Genomic DNA, 18546 nt, shown 5'->3' with positions numbered 1-18546 from the left:
GAGCAAAAATCAGATTCAGAGGTTGAAGAAGGATTGCTGATGCTGTTGGATTCTGACCTCCCTACACTCAAAGTGGATTTTCTGGAGCTACAGAACTCAAAATGGCGCGCTTTCAATTGCGTTGGAAAGTAGACATCCAGGGCTTTCCAGAAATATATAATAGTCCATACTTTGCCCACGTTTAGACGACACAAACTGGCGTTCAACGCCAGCCCTATGCCCAATTCTGGCGTCCAGTGCCAGAAACAAGCTGCAAAGTGGAGTTCAACGCCCAAACTGGCTTCTGCCTGACTGAGATTTACAAGGTAACCATAGCTTGCTTCATACCAACAATCTCCGTGGGATTCGACCCTTACTCACGTAAGGTATTACTTGGACGACCCAGTGCACTTGCTGGTTAGTTGTGCAAAGTTGTGAACCATGGTATTGGCATCATATTTTTGGCGCCATTACCAGGGAAAGAAAGAGCGATGAATTTTACATAATCAAAGTGTAATCACAATTTCTGCGCACCAGGAGGCCAACATTAAGCTCTGAGTCTCTACGAAGCTCTCTAAGAGCTCACTGTCAAGCTATTGACATTAAAGAAGCGCTTGTTGGGAGGCAACCCAATGTTATTTAATTATTTTTCATTGTTATTTTATGTTTTCTTTAGGTTGATGATCATGTAAAGTCACAAAAACAAAGGAAAAAATCAAAAACAGAATGAAAAACAGCATTAAAAAGAGCACACCCCGGAGGACAGGCTTATTGGCGTTTAAACGCTAGTAAGGATAGCAGAATAGGCGTTTAACGCCTAGCCTGGCAGCATTCTAGGCGTTAAACGCCAGAATGGGCAGCACTCTGGGCATTTAACGCCAGAAATAGGCATCTGGCTGGCGTTTAACGCCAGAAATGGGCAGCAGAGTGGCGTTTAACGCTAGAAAAGATAGCAGGGCTGGCGTTTAACGCCAGGAAAGGTAGCATAGCTGGCGTTAAATGCCAGAATTGGCACAGAATGGGTGTTTAGATGCCAGAATGGTACAGGGACTCAAATTCCTTAACACCTCAGGATCTATGGACCCCACAGGATCCCCACCTACCCCACCTCTTCTTCTCTCCTCTTCACACCTTTTCATAACACTCTTCCCCAAATATCCTTGACCAATCACCTCAATACCTCTTCCCCAAACACCATTCACCTATCAAATCTTACCCTCTTCTCCATACTCTCTTCACCACTCACATCCATCCATCATAAAACCGCACCTACCTCACCATTCAAATTCAAACCATTTTCCTCCCAAACCCTCCCCTTCATGATCAAACCCCCCCTCTCTTACCCTATAAATACCCCTCCTCACTACCTTCAATTTCACACAACATAGACACTACAACCCACCTTGGCCGAACCTACACCAACCCTCCATCTCCTCTGTTTCTTCTTCTTCTACTATTTTCTTTCTTCTTTTGCTCGAGGACGAGCAACTATTCTAAGTTTGGTGTGGAAAAAGCTAAAGCTTTTTGTTTTCCATAACCACTAATGGCACCTAAGGCCGGAGAAACCTCTAGAAAGAGGAAAGGAAAGACAATTGCTTCCACCTCCGAGTCATGGGAGATGGAGAGATTCATCTCAAAGGTCCATCAAGACCACTTCTATGAAGTTGTGGCCAAGAAAAAGGTGATCCCCGAGGTCCCCTTTAAGCTCAAAAAGAGTGAATATCTAGAGATCCAATATAAAGTTCGAAGAAGAGGTTGGAAAATCCTCACCAACCCCATTCAACAAGTCAGGATCTTAATGGTTCAAGAGTTCTATGCCAATGCATGGATCACTAAGAACCATGATCAAAGTGTGAACCCGAACCCAAAGAATTGGCTCACAATGGTTTGGGGGAACTACTTGGATTTTAGTCCGGAAAATGTGAGGCTAGCATTCAACTTGCCAATGGTGCAAGGAGATCCTCACCCTTTCACTAGAAGGGTCAACTTTGATCAAAGGTTGGACCAAGTTCTTAGGGACATTTGTGTGGAAGGCGCTCAATGGAAGAGAGATTCAAGAGGCAAGCCGGTTCAACTAAGAAGGCTTGACCTCAAACCCGTGGCTAGGGGATGGTTGGAGTTTATCCAACGCTCTATAATTCCTACTAGCAACCGGTCTGAAGTTACTGTAGACCGGGCTATCATGATCCATAGTATCATGATTGGAGAGGAAGTAGAAGTTCATGAGATCATATCCTTAGAACTCTACAAGGTGGCGGATAAGCCCTCTACTTTGGCAAGGTTAGCCTTCCCTCATCTCATTTGTCACCTATGCAATTCAGCTGGAATTGTCATAGAGGAAGACACCCTCATTGAAGAGGATAAGCCCATCACTAAGAAAATGATGGAGCAAATGAGAGAGCCCACTCATGGACCTCAACAAGAGTATGAGGAAGTTCCTCATCATGAAATCCCTGAGATGCCTCAAGGGATGCACTTTCCTCCACAAAACTATTGGGAAAAAATCAACACCTCCCTAGGAGAATTAAGTTCCAACATGGGACAACTAAGGATGGAGCACCAAGAGCATTCCATCCTCCTCCATGAAATTAAAGAAGACCAAAGCGCCATGAAGGAGGAGCAACAAAGGCAAGGAAGAGACATAGAGGAGCTCAAGCACTCCATAAGATCTTCAAGAGGAAGAACTAGCCGCCATCACTAAGGTGGACCCATTCTTTAATTTCCTTGTTCTTTATTTTCTGTTTTTTGTTTTCTATGCCTAATGTTTTATTTATGTTTGTGTCTTTATTACATGATCATTAGTGTTTAGTGACTATGTCTTAAAGCTATGAATGTCCTATGAATCCATCACCTTTCTTAAATGAAAAATGTTTTAATTACAAAAGAACAAGAAGTGCATGATTTCGAATTCTATCTTGAAATTAGTTTAATTATTTTGATGTGGTGGCAATACCTTTTGTTTTCTGAATGAATGCTTGAACAATGCATATTTTTGAATTTGTTGTTTATGAATGTTAAAATTATTGGCTCTTGAAAGAATAATGAAAAAGGAGAAATGTTATTGATAATCTGAAAAATCATAAAATTGATTCTTGAAGCAAGAAAAAGCAGTGAATAGAAAAAGCTTGCGAAAAAAAAAACATGGCAAAAAAAATATATAAAAAAAAAAGAGAAAGAGAAAGAAAAAGCAAGCAGAAAAAGCCAGTAACCCTTTAAACCAAAAGGCAAGGGTAGAAAAAGGATCCAAGGCTTTGAGCATTAATGGATAGGAGGGCCCACAAGAATAAAATCCTGGCCTAAGCGGCTAAACCAAACTGTCCCTGACCATGTGTGTATGGCGTGAAGGTGTCAAGTGAAAAGCTTGAGACTGAGCGGTTAAAGTCGTGGTCCAAAGCAAAAAGAGTGTGCTTAAGAGCTCTGGACACCTCTAATTGGGGACTCTAGCAAAGCTGAGTTACAATCTGAAAAGGTTCACCCAGTTATGTGTCTGTGGCATTTATGTATCCGGTGGTAATACTGGAAAAAAAATGCTTAGGGTCACGGCCAAGACTCATAAAGTAGCTGTGTTCAAGAATCAACATACTGAACTAGGAGAATCAATAACACTATCTGAATTCTGAGTTCCTATAGAAGCCAATCATTCTGAACTTCAAAGGATAAAGTGAGATGCCAAAACTGTTCAGAAGCAAAAAGGCTACAAGTCCTGCTCATCTAATTTGAACTAAGTTCATTGATAAGTTTGGAATTCATTGTATATTCTCTTCTTTTTATCCTATTTTGTTTTTAGTTTCTTGGGGACAAGCAACAATTTAAGTTTGGTGTTGTGATGAGCGGATAATTTATACCCTTTTTAGCATTGTTTTTACATAGTTTTTAGTATGTTTTTATTACTTTTTATTATATTTTTATTAGTTTTTATTCAAAAATCACATTTTTGGACTTTACTATGAGTTTGTGTATTTTTCTGTGATTTCAGGTATTTTCTGGCTGAAATTGAAGGACCTGAGCAAAAATCTGATTCAGAGGCTGAAAAAGGACTACAGATGCTGTTGGATTCTGACCTCCCTGCACTCGAAGTGGATTTTCTAGAGCTACAGAAGCCCAAATGGTGCGCTCTCAATTGCGTTAAAAAGTTGACATCTTCGGCTTTCTAGAAATATAGTCCATACTTTGCCCGAGATTTGATGGCCCAAACTGGCGTTCAAAGTCAGCCTAAAATATCTTGGCGTAAAACGCCTAAACTGGCACCAGAATTGGAGTTAAACGCCCAAACTGGCATCAAAGCTGGCGTTTAACTCTAGGAACAGCCTATGCACGTGAAAGCTTCAATGCTCAGCCCAAGCACACACCAAGTGGGCCCCGGAAGTAGATTTCTGCACTATCTGCACTTAGTTACTCATTTTCTATAACCCTAGGCTACTAGTCTAGTATAAAAACTACTTTTAGAGATTTATTTTATATTCTTCGAGTTTTTGTTGAATCTTATGCTATTGTACACGTTTGGAGGCTGGCCTCACAGCCATGCCTAGACCTTTCACTTATGTATTTTCTACGGTGGAGTTTCTACACCCCATAGATTAAGGTGTGGAGCTTTGCTGTTCTTCATGAATTAATACAAGTACTATCGTTTTTCTATTCAATTCAAGCCTACTTCTTCTCTAAGATATTCACTCACACTTCAACCTGATGAATGTGATGATCCGTGACACTCATCATCATTCTCACTTATGAACGCGTGCCTGACAACCACTTCCGTTCTATCTGCAATAGCTTGAGTGTGTATCTCTTGGCCTCCTAGTTCACGACGCATGGTTGCCTCTCCTGACAACAGAGCATTCCATTCCATGAGATCAGAGTCTTCGTGGTATAGACTAGAACCATTAGCAGCATTCCTGAGATTCGGAAAGTCTAAACCTTGTCTGTGGTATTCCGAGTAGGATTTGGGAAGGGATGACTGTGACGAGCTTCAAACCTGCGAATGTGGGGGCACAAGTGACAGTGTGCAAAAGGACAATGGTCCTATTTCGACGCTAGCGGGAACCGACAGATGATTAGCCGTGCGGTGACAGCGCATATGGATTTGTTTTCATCCGAGAGGATCATACAGCTTGCCATGGAAGTAGGTAACGCATGGTTGGAAGAAGACAATAGAAAAGCAGAGGTTCAGAAGCAACAAAGCATCTCCAGACACTTATCTGAAATTCCCACCAGTGAATTACATAAGTAACTTTATCTTATTTTATATTTTATTTATGATTTTAATTATCAAATCCTCATAACCATTTGAATCTGCCTGACTGAGATTTACAAGGATGACCATAGCTTGCTTCAAGCCGACAATCTCCGTGGGATCGACCCTTACTCACGTAAGGTTTATTACTTAGACGACCCAGCGCACTTGCTGGTTAGTTGTGCAGAGTTGTGAAAAAGAGTTGAGATTAAGATTGTGCGTACCAAGTTTTTGGCGCCATTGTTAGAGATCACAATTTCGTGCACCACTAACTTAAAGGATTTTCTAGTCTAACAGTCTCCACTGTCCCACAGCCTTTACCAACCTATCCTCTGTGTGATCCCATCGCCACCGCCTTCCGAACCTCCTCAATCCCAGTAGGAATCACAATTATACAAAATGCAAGTAAATCACAAGTAGAAGCATTTAAGGCAAGTAATTCAAATAGAAATTAGGCATGTTATACAATTAGGAAAGCAATTATAAGTCGGCAAAGCAAACAAACAGATAGAAAATGCACATGAGGAATGCCTGCCCTATTTGCTGTGATATCACATTGTGGGTTCAACTGCCAACCCGACACATCTCCATGGAGATGTCACCCTTCGGAATCATCATATGGGAACCCCGAGATATAGTGCTAGGATCACTGTCCAGGATTTTGCGCCTGCACGCTCTATTGATCCAAAGGGATGCGAGCCGGATACTCTTGCCACAGACCTCACATCTCAATGCAAGCGGAGCAAACCACCGCCCTTACGCCGCCGCTGCTACCTCGACAGGCGGGATCCAACCGCCGTCCCTACCGGGCGCATAGTGATAAACCACTATTTTATGGTTTATCTTGTGCTCAATTGAGTGGTTTTATCAAGTCTTTGCACACTTATTCATACAATTTGCATGATTTTACAATTCCTTCCTAGTTTTGTTCTATAATTGAAATCTTGCTTCATAAGCCTTTAAAATGTATATTTTTAACTCCCCTTTATACCATTCGATGCCGTGATCTGTGTGTTAAGTGTTTTCAGGCTTTATAGGGCAGGAATGACTTAGAGGATTGAGAGGAAGCTTGCAAAAATGGAAGGAGCACAAGAAATAAAGGAGACAACCAGCGAGTAGCGACGCGCACGCATGGCTCACGCGTGTGCATGAATTGGAGTCTGCACGGCGACGCGTGCGCGTGCCCGACGCGTACGCGTGACACGCGAAGATGACCAGCGACGCATACGCGTGAGTGACGCGTACGCGTGACATGCGCTACCTGCAGAAATCGCAGAAAATGCTGGGGGCGATTTTGGACTGAGTTTGGACCCAGTTTTTGGCCCAGAAACACAGACAAGAGCCAGGGGACAAGCAGAGACTCAACACACATTCTCATTCACACAGTTTTTTAGTTTTAGATTAGAATCTTAGAGAGAAATCACTCTTCCTCTAGGTTTTCTTCATATTCATAGTTTTTAGAGTTTATGCTTTTGATTTGGATATTGAGAAGAGTCACTACCTCCGTTGAAGTTGCTACTATTCTACTTTGCTTTCCTATTCCTTTAATCTTTTGATTACTTATTAACCCTGTTCAGATACGTATGTTTATGATTTTTGGATTATTTAATGCAAAGAACTATTTTTACCTTTAATTAATTTTTAGTTATTAATTTATTTAATATATCATGTCTTCTTCTTATCCTCTTTACATGCCTGTGAACGTAGTATTAATGTCAATGGAGTAGACTCCCAACTTGACTTGGGGGTTGATTAAAAGGAGACCCTTGAGTTGGAATACTCAAGTATTAATTGTAATTGAAAGTTGTTGGCTAACTCTCTATTTACTAATGCTAATCCTTCCATAAGGAGAGGGTTAGGACTTGTGAATAAGGGTTAGCTCAATCACTTGACTATCCTTTATTTAGTAAGGGTTAACTAAGTGAAAACAACAACCTCTTGTTATTACACTTGGGAAAATCCAACAAGGATAGAACTTCCAATTGATCTTCCCCCAGTCAAGGCTTTTTATTTCATTATATAATTTCTCTTGCTAATTTTCATTGCTTTAATTTACAATCATTTATTTTTCTGTCCTCCATCTCTTAAAATTTCTCAGAAAACCTGGTGCATGGAATTGCAATCACACCTTTGCAACTCCGCACAACTAACCAGCAAGTGCACTGGGTCGTTCAAGTAATACCTTACGTGAGTAAAGGTCGATCCCACGGAGATTGCCGGTGATGAGAGAACTTTTGCGTGGTCTAGAAATTTGCGGATAAATCTTCGTTGCAAGTATAGTTTCTAAACCTTCAAAAGTCCTTTCATACAAACGTTTTGGTTGTCACAAGTAACAAACTCCTTTTTAAAATTGATAAAAGAGTATTTAAACCTCGGGTCGTCTTCTCAAGGAATTGCAGGGAGGTATGTTCTTATTATTGGTTATGAGTCTTGTCAATTGGGGGTTTTGGAAAGAAGGAGCAAGTAATGTAAGATAACAAGTCGTTAAAATAATAAATAACAAGGCTCTTGGCAAGGTATAAGAACTGGAAGTCCTATCCTGGTTATCCTTATCAATTGTGATGAGAATTGGATTTTTCTCCCACTTTGTTAACCTCTAACTATGAAGGTAAGTTAAGTGGATGAATTAATTTTTATTCCTCAGATCCTAGTCTTTCCTTGAGAAAAGTTAGAGTTATTGGAACTCGAATTAATTCTTGAAGAATTCCAATTTTCAATCAACAATGAGTTTGATAACTCAAGTGTCTCCAATGACTCAACCAAAGCCAAGAGGGAAAATTCTAAATTAAATTAAAAGCATCAATATAAATAAAGCAAAGCAATCTTAAATCTGAAACACCTCAAATAATATTAATTAAGAAAATCATAACATGAATGTAGCATAAGCCAAATAGGCAACATAACTAATATAAGCATTAAAGTATCTGAAAGTAAGAGATAAATATAAAGTAAAAGAACATTGAACCTGGGATTGAGAGGCACTCCTAAAACTAAGAGAAATCCTAAATCCTAATCCTAAGAGAGAGGAGAGAACCTCTCTCTCTAAAAATTACATCTAAATCCTAAAATTATGAATATTGAAAGCCTCTTCATGAATGGATACATTCTCCCACTTTATAGCCTCTAATCTGTGTTTTCTGGGCCGCAAACTGGGTCAGAAATAGCCCAGAATTCGCTGGTTGCGAATTCAAACACGCTGATTTTTCGTCACTGCGACGCGGCCGCATGTAGCACGCGGTCGCGTCACCTAGCGTCAGGGCAACTATGGCATATTATCTATCAAATTGAAGCCCGGGACGTTAGCTTTCTAACGCAACTAGAACCGCGTCGTTTGGACCTCTGTAGCTCAAGTTATGACTGTTTGAATGTGAAGAGGTCAGGCTGACAGCTTTGCAGTTCCTCCAACTTCTTGTATTCCTTCCGATTTTGCATGCTTCCTTTCCATCCTCCAAGCCATTCCTGCCCTATAATCTCTGAAAACACTTAACACACATATCAAGGCATCTAATGGTAATAAGAGAGGATTAATAATTAGCAATTTAAAAGCCAAAGAAGCATGTTTTCAATCAAAGCACATAATTAGGAAGGCAAATATAAAACCATGCAAATAGTATGAATAAGTGGGTAAAGAGTTGATAAAAACCACTCAATTGAGCACAAGATAAACCATGAAATAGTGGTTTATCAACCTCCCCACACTTAAACAATAGCATGTCTTCATGCTAAGCTCAAGAGAAGCTATAAAGAATGAAGAGGAGTGGTAGAATGTATGAAATACAACCTATCTATATGAATGCAACTACATGCAAAATGTTTCTACCTACTTGGTTAAAAGTAAATCAAATTCTCCAAGAATATACATAAATCAGATTTCACTAATTCAAATTATACAATAAAAGACAAGTAAACTTGTAAGAAGACAGCTCATGAAAGCAGGGAACATAGAATCAAGCATTGAACCCTTATTGGTAGTGTATATCACTTTATCTCTCAAGTGTCTAGGGTTAATCACTCTACTCTTCTCTGGTCATGCTTTCTAAACCTTGTTCTTCATCTAACCAATCAACAAAAATTTAATGTACCAATACAAACATCATGAGGTCTTTTCAAGGTTGTAATGGGGCTAAGGTAAGGGTAAGGGTATATATATATGGCTAAGTGAGCTTTATAAAGTGAATCCTTGATTAGTCTAAGATCTCACCTAACATATACATACTTTATATAATTTTAAAATGCTTTACCTAGCTACCCAAAATTTTCCCACTTTTGTATTACATGCTCATGTATCAAACTTATTTTTGAATTTTGTCCCATGTGCATTGATTCTTTTTATTTTGCATTTGGGGTAATATTATTTTTTCTCTTTTATTTTTCCAATAGCCTCAATCATGTGCAAGCATGTAAATATACTAAATAATGGACATATAGAATGGAACAAAGCAAAGATTGAAATTATAGAGAAGAAAACACACAAGAATAAAAATTTATGGTTAAATAATGTAACCATGTAAATAAGCTCAAAATCTCACAGGTTGTGTGTTCTTAGCTATAATTCATGTTCCAAATACAACTTCCAAACAAGTTTTAACATAAAAAATTATATTATTTTTTTTATTTAAATTAGTGAAATACTATAAAAATTTCTTGAAAAAGAAAATATTACTTCAACCAAGTGGTAAAATATGCACAAAATCAAATAAACATGCAATCAAATATGCAAATGCAACAACTAACAAGAAAAATAAACCATTGGTGTTGAGATAGAAGAGTAACTAACCCATGGAGATCGGTATCAACCTCCCCACACTTAAAGATTGCACCGTCCTCGGTGCATGCTGAGATGTGCAGGTGGATGGGTTGTTCCAACTGATGCTTTCCTTCAAGGATTGTGCAGATGGACTTGTTTGTCTCCCCTTTTAGAAGTTTCTCCCTTTTTCCGTCTTCGGTAACCTGAAAGAAGAGAAAAAGAAGAACAGTAATACCCAGAAGTAAAGATAAGAAAATAAATGAAGTATGGGTGGGTTAATGCCAAATGATAAGGGTGTCAATTACATGGAAGCTTCAACATGTACGTGAGAAAATAATAGAAGCCATGGCATACCAGTGGTGCAGAATTTGCAACAAAGGAGAGGGGAATGTGGGTAATGCAAGATAGTATAAGTTCATATCAATGCAAGAGAAGTACGAGTATCATAAAAGATTAGTATTGATTTAAATAATGTTACCCAATCAGAATAAAACAAGTTACTAAGCACCAAAAATATTTCAAGAGAAGATGCAACAGTGAAATAAGAAAATTCAACACCAAAGAAAAAAATAATAAATTTAAAAAAGAAAATAAAAATATGCACTAAATTAAAATGCAATGAATGAAATATTCAAATAAATTAAGTAAAATAAAATAAAAGATAAGAAGAATGAGAAGGGAAAGAAGGGAAGAAGAAGTAAGTAAGAAAGGAGAGAGGAAAAATTAGGATTGGGGAAGAAATGATAAGATATTTGGCAAATAAGGACAAGCTGTGCGGCGCAAGCGACGCGGACGCGTGGGGCACGCGGTCGCATGACTTGCACTTATATGGATTGACGCGGTCGAGTCGGTCACACGGTCGCGTGACACAGTTTATGCTACTGGCGCGAGGGCAGCCTCGCGCTCGCACAACTCTCTGTTCGAAACTTAGTATTGCCAAAATCCAGGGTGACGCGATCGCGTGATCGACGCGATCGCGTGAGTGGCCATTATGGGGGTATGACGCGGATGCGTGAGCCATGCGTCCGTGTGGTAAGGCTATGCGTTCAGCACCAATCCAGCATCACTCCAGCATAACTTTCGGCTATGCACCCTTTTGACGTCGAATTTCATGTCACACGGCCGCGTGGGTGACGCGGTCGCGTGGGGTCAAATTATGCTAAAGGTGCGCCTCCAGCCATGCTCTCGCGTGACTTTCTGTTCGTTTTCTTTTCTTCCCATTGCACTGGTGACGCGGACGCGTCAGCGACGCTGCCGCGTCGCGTGCGTACTTTTTTTTTTTAAATCTGAAAAAGTGCAGAATGCAGTGTTAATATGAATGTGATGCAAAACTCCATGTTCAATATAATAAAATAAAATAAAACTCGAAAACAAATAAAACTAAATAAAAGTGAAAAAAGAACGATCATACCATGGTGGGTTGTCTCCCACCTAGCACTTTTAGTTAAAGTCTTTAAGTTGGACATTTGGTGAGCTCCCTGTTATGGTGGCTTGTGCTTGAACTCATCCAGGAATCTCCACCAATGTTTGTATCTCCAGTAACCTTCGGGGTCCAAAACTAGGCATGTAAAGCCCTTAAGAAGCTTCAAACAGATTCTTAGGCTCCCGGGGTGACAAATGTCAAAGCAGATTCCAGGATCCCAAATCTTGCTTTTACACCCATTTTTGTCGGGATCTGTATTTTTCTAGCCGGGTGATAAGTGATTTGAATTCTCACTAAAGCGGCCAACCAACTTCTTAGACCCATTCAGTTGAGCTTTACACCAACCTTTGCATTTAAACTTAAAGCTTCCAACCATAATGAACCTTGCAGGACAATTCTTACCACTGACCATCTTCCTCTTACTCTTAATGCCACAAAGAGCTCTAAGTTGACCATCCGTCTCCAGTAGCCCATATTCAAGTGGAATTAGAAAGCTAAGGGATATGAATTTTACCCACATGAATGTTGTGAAGGATGATGGCAACTTAGGGGGAGGGGTCTCCAATAACTTTGGCAAGGTGATTCCAAGCTCCACTCCCTTGTTCTCTTTGACAACTTCCACCTCTTTGCAAACTTTTTTAATTTCAACCCCATCCTCTTGGTAGCTTTCTTCCAATTCAATCTCTTCTTCATTACTTACCAAGAGCATAGGAGGTTGTGCTTCTTCTTCTTGAATCTCCATCTCTTGATCAACCTCTACAAAGTCTTCAACTATGATCTGCCTTGGAGGTTGTACACTCTCCTCAACATCAACATCAACATCAAATACTATGGAAGGAGGCTCTGTGACTGGACTTTCCAATGGAGGTACAACATCTCTTAAGTTTGCAACCACTTCTTCCTTTTTAATAATTGCTGCTTTGTCCAGTTGTTTAAGTATAAAATCATACTTATCCTCGATGATTTTATTTCCATGACAACTCCTTTCAACTACTCCTTCATCTTCAAGGGTCTCTCCTACCTTTACCCGTAGGGCCTCCTCTAGCTCTTTATGAAGTATGGATTCATGAAGATGATTCCTTCTTTTCTGTTCCATATCAATTGCATAATTGGGATCATCTTGCTCTAGGATTGATGGATGTGGGTGCTCTTCCATGGAGGGTGGTGATGGGATGAAAAGATCATTATGTGGTTGAAAAGGAAGTACACTAGAGCTTGAGGGTTGAATATTGGAGGTAGAGGGTTGGTTCATGCGGGATATAAGATTTTGGAGTGTAGAGGTGAGACCAATGATGTTAGAGATGAGTGTATTATTATCCAATGTTGGGGTGGATCTATGTACGGCTCATTCGGTTCATAGGGTGGTTGGTATGGTGGATGCGGGTTAGGGCCATATAGAGGTGTTTGGTGGTAAGGGGCTTGTGAGTATGGTGGTCCAGAGTTATTTTGAGGAGAGGGTTCATAGGCATATGGTGGTGGTTGTTGATAGTCCATTGGAGGTGGTTGTTGCCATGAGGGTTGATCAGATCCTTGTGGCTCCTCCCATCTTTGATTGTTCCAACCTTGATGCCTGTTCTCCTTGTAATTTCCTCTTCCTGCAACATAATTGTAACCAGACTCAAAGCGACGGGAGTGAAAACTCATAGTTAGTTAATAAAAATTAAAAACGAAAATAAAAACAAATTTAAATTAAAAGATTATTTAAATTTTGAATTTGAAAATTAAATTTTGAAATTTGAAATTTGAAATTTTTGAAATTTGAGATTTGAAATTTGAAAAATTTTTAAAATTGAAATTTGAAAATTTTTAAATTTTGAATTTTGAAATTTGATTTTTAAATTTTGAATTTTTGAATTTAATAAGGAAAGAGAAAAATAATAAAATGATAACAAACTTAAAAATTTTTAGATCAAAACGAAGAAAATAACTAAGAACAACTTGAAGGTCAAGATGAACACGAAGAACAACTTGAAGATCAAGATGAACAACAAGAAAAAAATTTTTGAAAAATTTTTAATAATTAAATAAAAACCAATAACCTCTTAATAAAAACAAAAATAAAAACAAATAAACAAGCAAAAATTAAATATTTACAATATCCAATAATAAGGCACACGTTTGCAATTCCCCGGCAATAGCGCCATTTTGATGAGAGAACTTTTGCGTGGTCTAGAAATTTGCGGATAAATCCTCGTTGCAAGTATAGTTTCTAAACCTTCAAAAGTCCTTTCATACAAACGTTTTGGTTGTCACAAGTAACAAACCCCTTTTTAAAATTAATAACCGAGTATTTAAACCTCAGGTCGTCTTCTCAAGGAATTGCAGGGAGGTATGTTCTTATTATTGGTTATGAGTCTTGTATGAATTAAAAGCATATATAAATAAAGCAAAGCAATCTTAAATCTGAAATACCTCAAATAATATTAATTAAGAAAATCATAACATGAATGTAGCATAAGCCAAATAGGCAACATAACTAATATAAGCATTAAAGTATCTGAAAGTAAGAGATAAATATAAAGTAAAAGAACATTGAACCTGGGATTGAGAGGCACTTCTAAAACTAAGAGAAATCCTAAATCCTAATCCTAAGAGAGAGGAGAGAACCTCTCTCTCTAAAAGCTACATCTAAATCCTAAAATTGTGAATATTGAAAGCTTCTTCATGAATGGATGAATTCTCCCACTTTATAGCCTCTAATCTGTGTTTTCTGGGCCGCAAACTGGGTCAGAAATAGCCCAGAATTCGCTGGTTGCGAATTCAAACACGCTGATTTTTCGTCACTGCGACGCAGCCGCATGGAGCACGCGGTCGCGTCATCTAGCGTCAGGGAAACTATAGTATATTATATATCAAATCGAAGCCCCGAACGTTAGCTTTCCAACGCAACTGGAACCGTGTCGTTTGGATCTCTGTAGCTCAAGTTATGACTGTTTGAATGCGAAGAGGTTAGGCTGACAGCGTTGCAGTTCCTCCAACTTCTTGTATTCCTTCCGCTTTTGCATGCTTCCTTTCCATCCTCCATGCCATTCCTACCCTATAATCTCTGAAAACAGTTAACACACATATCAAAGCATCTAATGGTAATAAGAGAGGATTAATAATTAGCAATTTAAAGGCCAAAGAAGCATGTTTTCAATCAAAGCACATAATTAGGAAGGCAAATATAAAACCATACAAATAGTATGAATAAGTGGGTAAAGAGTTGATAAAAACCACTCAATTGAGCACAAGATAAACCATGAAATAGTGGTTTATCAGCCGGCTTGAAGCAAGCTATGGTTATCTTGTAAATCTTAGTCAGAAGATTAATAATATAAATGATTTTGCTTATGAAAAGTAAATAACATTAAATGAATGGTACTTGTGAGTCAGTAATGAGGAACAGGTTGAGGTTCCGGAGATGCTCTGTCGTCTGAATCTCTGCTTTCCTATTATCTTCTTCTCCAAACATGCATGATTTCCTTCAATGGCAAGCTGTATATTCGTGGATCACTGTTGTCAATGGCTACCATCCGTCCTCTCGGATGAAAAATACCAGGCACGGTTTCTGTACGGCTAATCAACTGTCGGATCTCTCGTCTCGGATGAAAAATACCAGGTACAGCTACCACACGGCTAATCATCTGTTGGTTCTCACTTGTGTCGTAATAAGATCTCTCTATCCTTTTGCACACTGTCATTGCGCCCAACATTCGTGAGTTTGAAGTTCGTAGCAGTCACCCCGTTCCAGATCCTACTCGAAATACCACAGACAAGGTTTAGACTTTCTGGATCTCAAGAATGCTGCCAATTGGTTCTAGCCTCTACCACGAAGGTTCTAATCTCTCGGACTCGGTCCGTGGATTAGAGACCCAAGAGATACGTACTCAAGCTGTCGCCCAATGACTACGTTGAGCTCAGGTAGAACGGGAGTGGTTGTCAAGGACGCGTTCATAAATTTGAGAATGATGATGAGTGTCACGGATCATTATATTCTCTATACTGAAGTACGAGTGAGTATCTTAGAACAGAATCAAGCGTGATTGAATAGAAAATAATAGTAATTGCATTAATTCATTGAGACACAGCAGAGCTCCTCACCCCACCTATGGGGTTTAGAGACTCATGCCGTAGAAGATACAATATAAAATTTAAAATGTCATGAGTTACAAAAATGAATCTCTAAAAGTAGTTTTTATACTAAACTAGTAACTTAGGTTTACAGAAAATGAGTAACTAGGTGTAGATAGTGCAGAATTCCACTTTCGGGGCCCACTTGGTGAGTGTTTGGACTGAGCTTTGAAGCTTTCACGTGCATAGGCCATTCTTGGAGTTAAACGCCAACTTGGGTGCCATTTTGGGTGTTTAACTCCAGTTCTGGTTCCAGTTTTGGCGTTTTACGCCAGAAAAGGGTCTCTGGCTGGCGTTTAACGCCAGTTTGGGCAATCAAATATCGAGCAAAGTATGGACTATTATATATTGCTAGAAAGCCCAAGATGTCTACTTTCCAACGCAATTCAGTGCGTGCCAATTGGGCTTCTGTAGTTCCAGAAAATCCACTTCGAGTGCAGGAGGATCAGAATCCAACAGCATCTGCAGTCCTTTTTTAGCCTCTGAATAAGATTTTTGCTCAGGTCCCTCAATTTCAGCCAGAAAATACCTGAAATTACAAAAAAATACACAAACTCATAGTAAAGCCCATAAATATAATTTTTGCATAAAAACTAATAAAAATATAATAAAAAGTGACTAAAATATACTAAAAACTATGTAAAAACAATGCCAAAAAGAATATAAATTATCCGCTCATCACAACACCAAACTTAAATTGTTGCTTGTCCCCAAGCAAATAAAAACAAAATAGGATAAAAAGAAGAGAAAATACAATAAATTTCAAAAATATCAATGAAGATTAGTTTTAATTAGATGAGCGGGACTAGTAGCTTTTTGCCTCTGAACAGTTTTGGCATCTCACTTTATACTTTGAAGTTCAGAATGATTGGCATCCATAGGAACTCAGAATTCAGATAGTGTTATTGATTCTCCTAGTTTAGTATGTTAATTCTTGAACACAGCTACTTTATGAGTCTTGGCTGTGACCCTAAGCATCTTGTTTTCCAGTATTACCACCGGATACATAAATGCCACAGACACATAACTAGGTGAACCTTTTCAGATTGTGACTCAGCTTTGCTAGAGTCCCTAGTTAGAGGTGCCTAGAGTTCTTAAGCACACTCTTTTTGCTTTGGATCACGACTTTAACCACTCAGTCTCAAGCTTTTCACTTGGACCTTCATGACACAAGCATATGGTTAGGGATAGCTTAATTTAGCCACTTAGGCCAGGATTTTATTCCTTTGGGCCCTCCTATCCATTAATGCTCAAAGCCTTGGATCCTTTTTACCCTTGCCTTTTAGTTTAAAGGGTTATTGGCTCTTTCTACTTGCTTTCTTCTTCTTCTTTTTTTCGCAAGCTTTGTATTTTTCACTGATTTTTCTTGCTTCAAGAATCAATTTTATGATTTTTCAGATTATCAATAACATTTCTTTTTTATCATTATTCTTTCAAGAGCCAAGAATTTTAACATTCATAAACTTCACTATAAAAAATTTGCACTGTTCAAGCATACATTTAGAAAGCAAGAAGTATTACCACCACATCAAAATAGTTAAACTAATTTCAAGACAAATTTTGAAATTATGCACTTCTTGTTCATTTGCAAATAAAAATATTTTTCATTTAAGAACAGTGAGAGATTCATGGAATCATTCATAGCTTTAAGACATAGACTTTAAACACTAATGATCATGTAATAAAGATAAAAACATAGACAAAACATAAAGCATAAAAAGCGAAAACAGAAAAATAGAAGAAAAAGAAAATTAAAGAACGGGTCCACCTTAGTGACGGCGGCTAGTTCTTCCTCTTGAAGAACCAATGGAGTTCTTGAGCTCCTCTATGTCTCTTCCTTGCCTTTGTTGCTCCTCTCTCATGGCCTTTTGGTCCTCTCTGATTTCATGGAGGATGAGGGAGTGCTTTTGGTGAGGTCCATGAGTGGGCTCTCTTGTTTGCTCCATCCTCTTTCTAGTGATGGGCTTTTGAGATGAATCTCTCCATCTCCCATGACTCGGAGTTGGAAGCAATTGCCTTCCCTTTTCTCTTCCTAGAGGTTCCTCCGGCCTTAGGTTCCATTAGTGGTTATGGAAAGCAAAAGGCTGAGCTTTTCCACACCAAACTTAAAAGCTTTGCTCGTCCTCGACAAAATAAGATAGAAGGGAGTAGAAGAAGAAAGATGCAATTAATTTTGAAAACTTATTACTCCCTTGTGTCATCCTGGCTGGCGTTAAACACCAGGAATCTTTCTTTACTGGGCATTTTTCTGAACGCCCAGAATGCTGCCATTTCTGGCGTTAAACGCCCAGAATGCTGCCTACATGGGTGTTAAACGCCCATTCTTCTATCCTTACTGGCGTTTAAACGCCAGTAAGCCTGTTCTCCAGGGTGTGCTATTTTTGATACTATTTTTTTATTCCGCTTTAATTCTGCAGTTATTTTTATGACTCCACATGATCATCAACCTAAAGAAAACATAAACTAACAATGGAAAATGAAATGAAAAGGTAATTAACATAGATAAATAAGATTGGGTTGCCTCCTAATAAGCGCTTCTTTACTATCTTTAGCTGGACTTTTACTGAGCTTTTAATTTAGTCTCAGTTTTGAGCACTTGATGAGCGGATAATTTATACGCTTTTTGGCATTGTTTTTAGTATGTTTTCAGTAGAATCTAGTTACTTTTAGGGATGTTTTCCTTAGTTTTTATGTTAAATTCACATTTCTGGACTTTACTATGAGTTTGTGTGTTTTTCTGTGATTTCAGATATTTTCTGGCTGAAATTGAGGGACTTGAGCAAAAATCAGATTCAGAGGTTGAAGAAGGACTGCTGATGCTGTTGGATTCTGACCTCCCTGCACTCAAAATGGATTTTCTGGAGCTACAGAACTCAAAATGGTGCGCTTCCAATTGCGTTAGAAAGTAGACATCCAGGGCTTTCCAGCAATATATAATAGTTCATGCTTTCTGCCCAAATCTGGCGTCCAGCGCCAGAAAAGGATCCAAAACCAGAGTTGAACGCCCAAACTGGCACAAAAACTGGCGTTCAACTCCAAGAAGGACCTCTACAC

This window comes from Arachis ipaensis, chromosome B01, assembly GCF_000816755.2.
Source record: "Arachis ipaensis cultivar K30076 chromosome B01, Araip1.1, whole genome shotgun sequence".
Taxonomy (NCBI): domain Eukaryota; kingdom Viridiplantae; phylum Streptophyta; class Magnoliopsida; order Fabales; family Fabaceae; genus Arachis; species Arachis ipaensis.
This window is presented reverse-complemented; position numbering follows the sequence as displayed.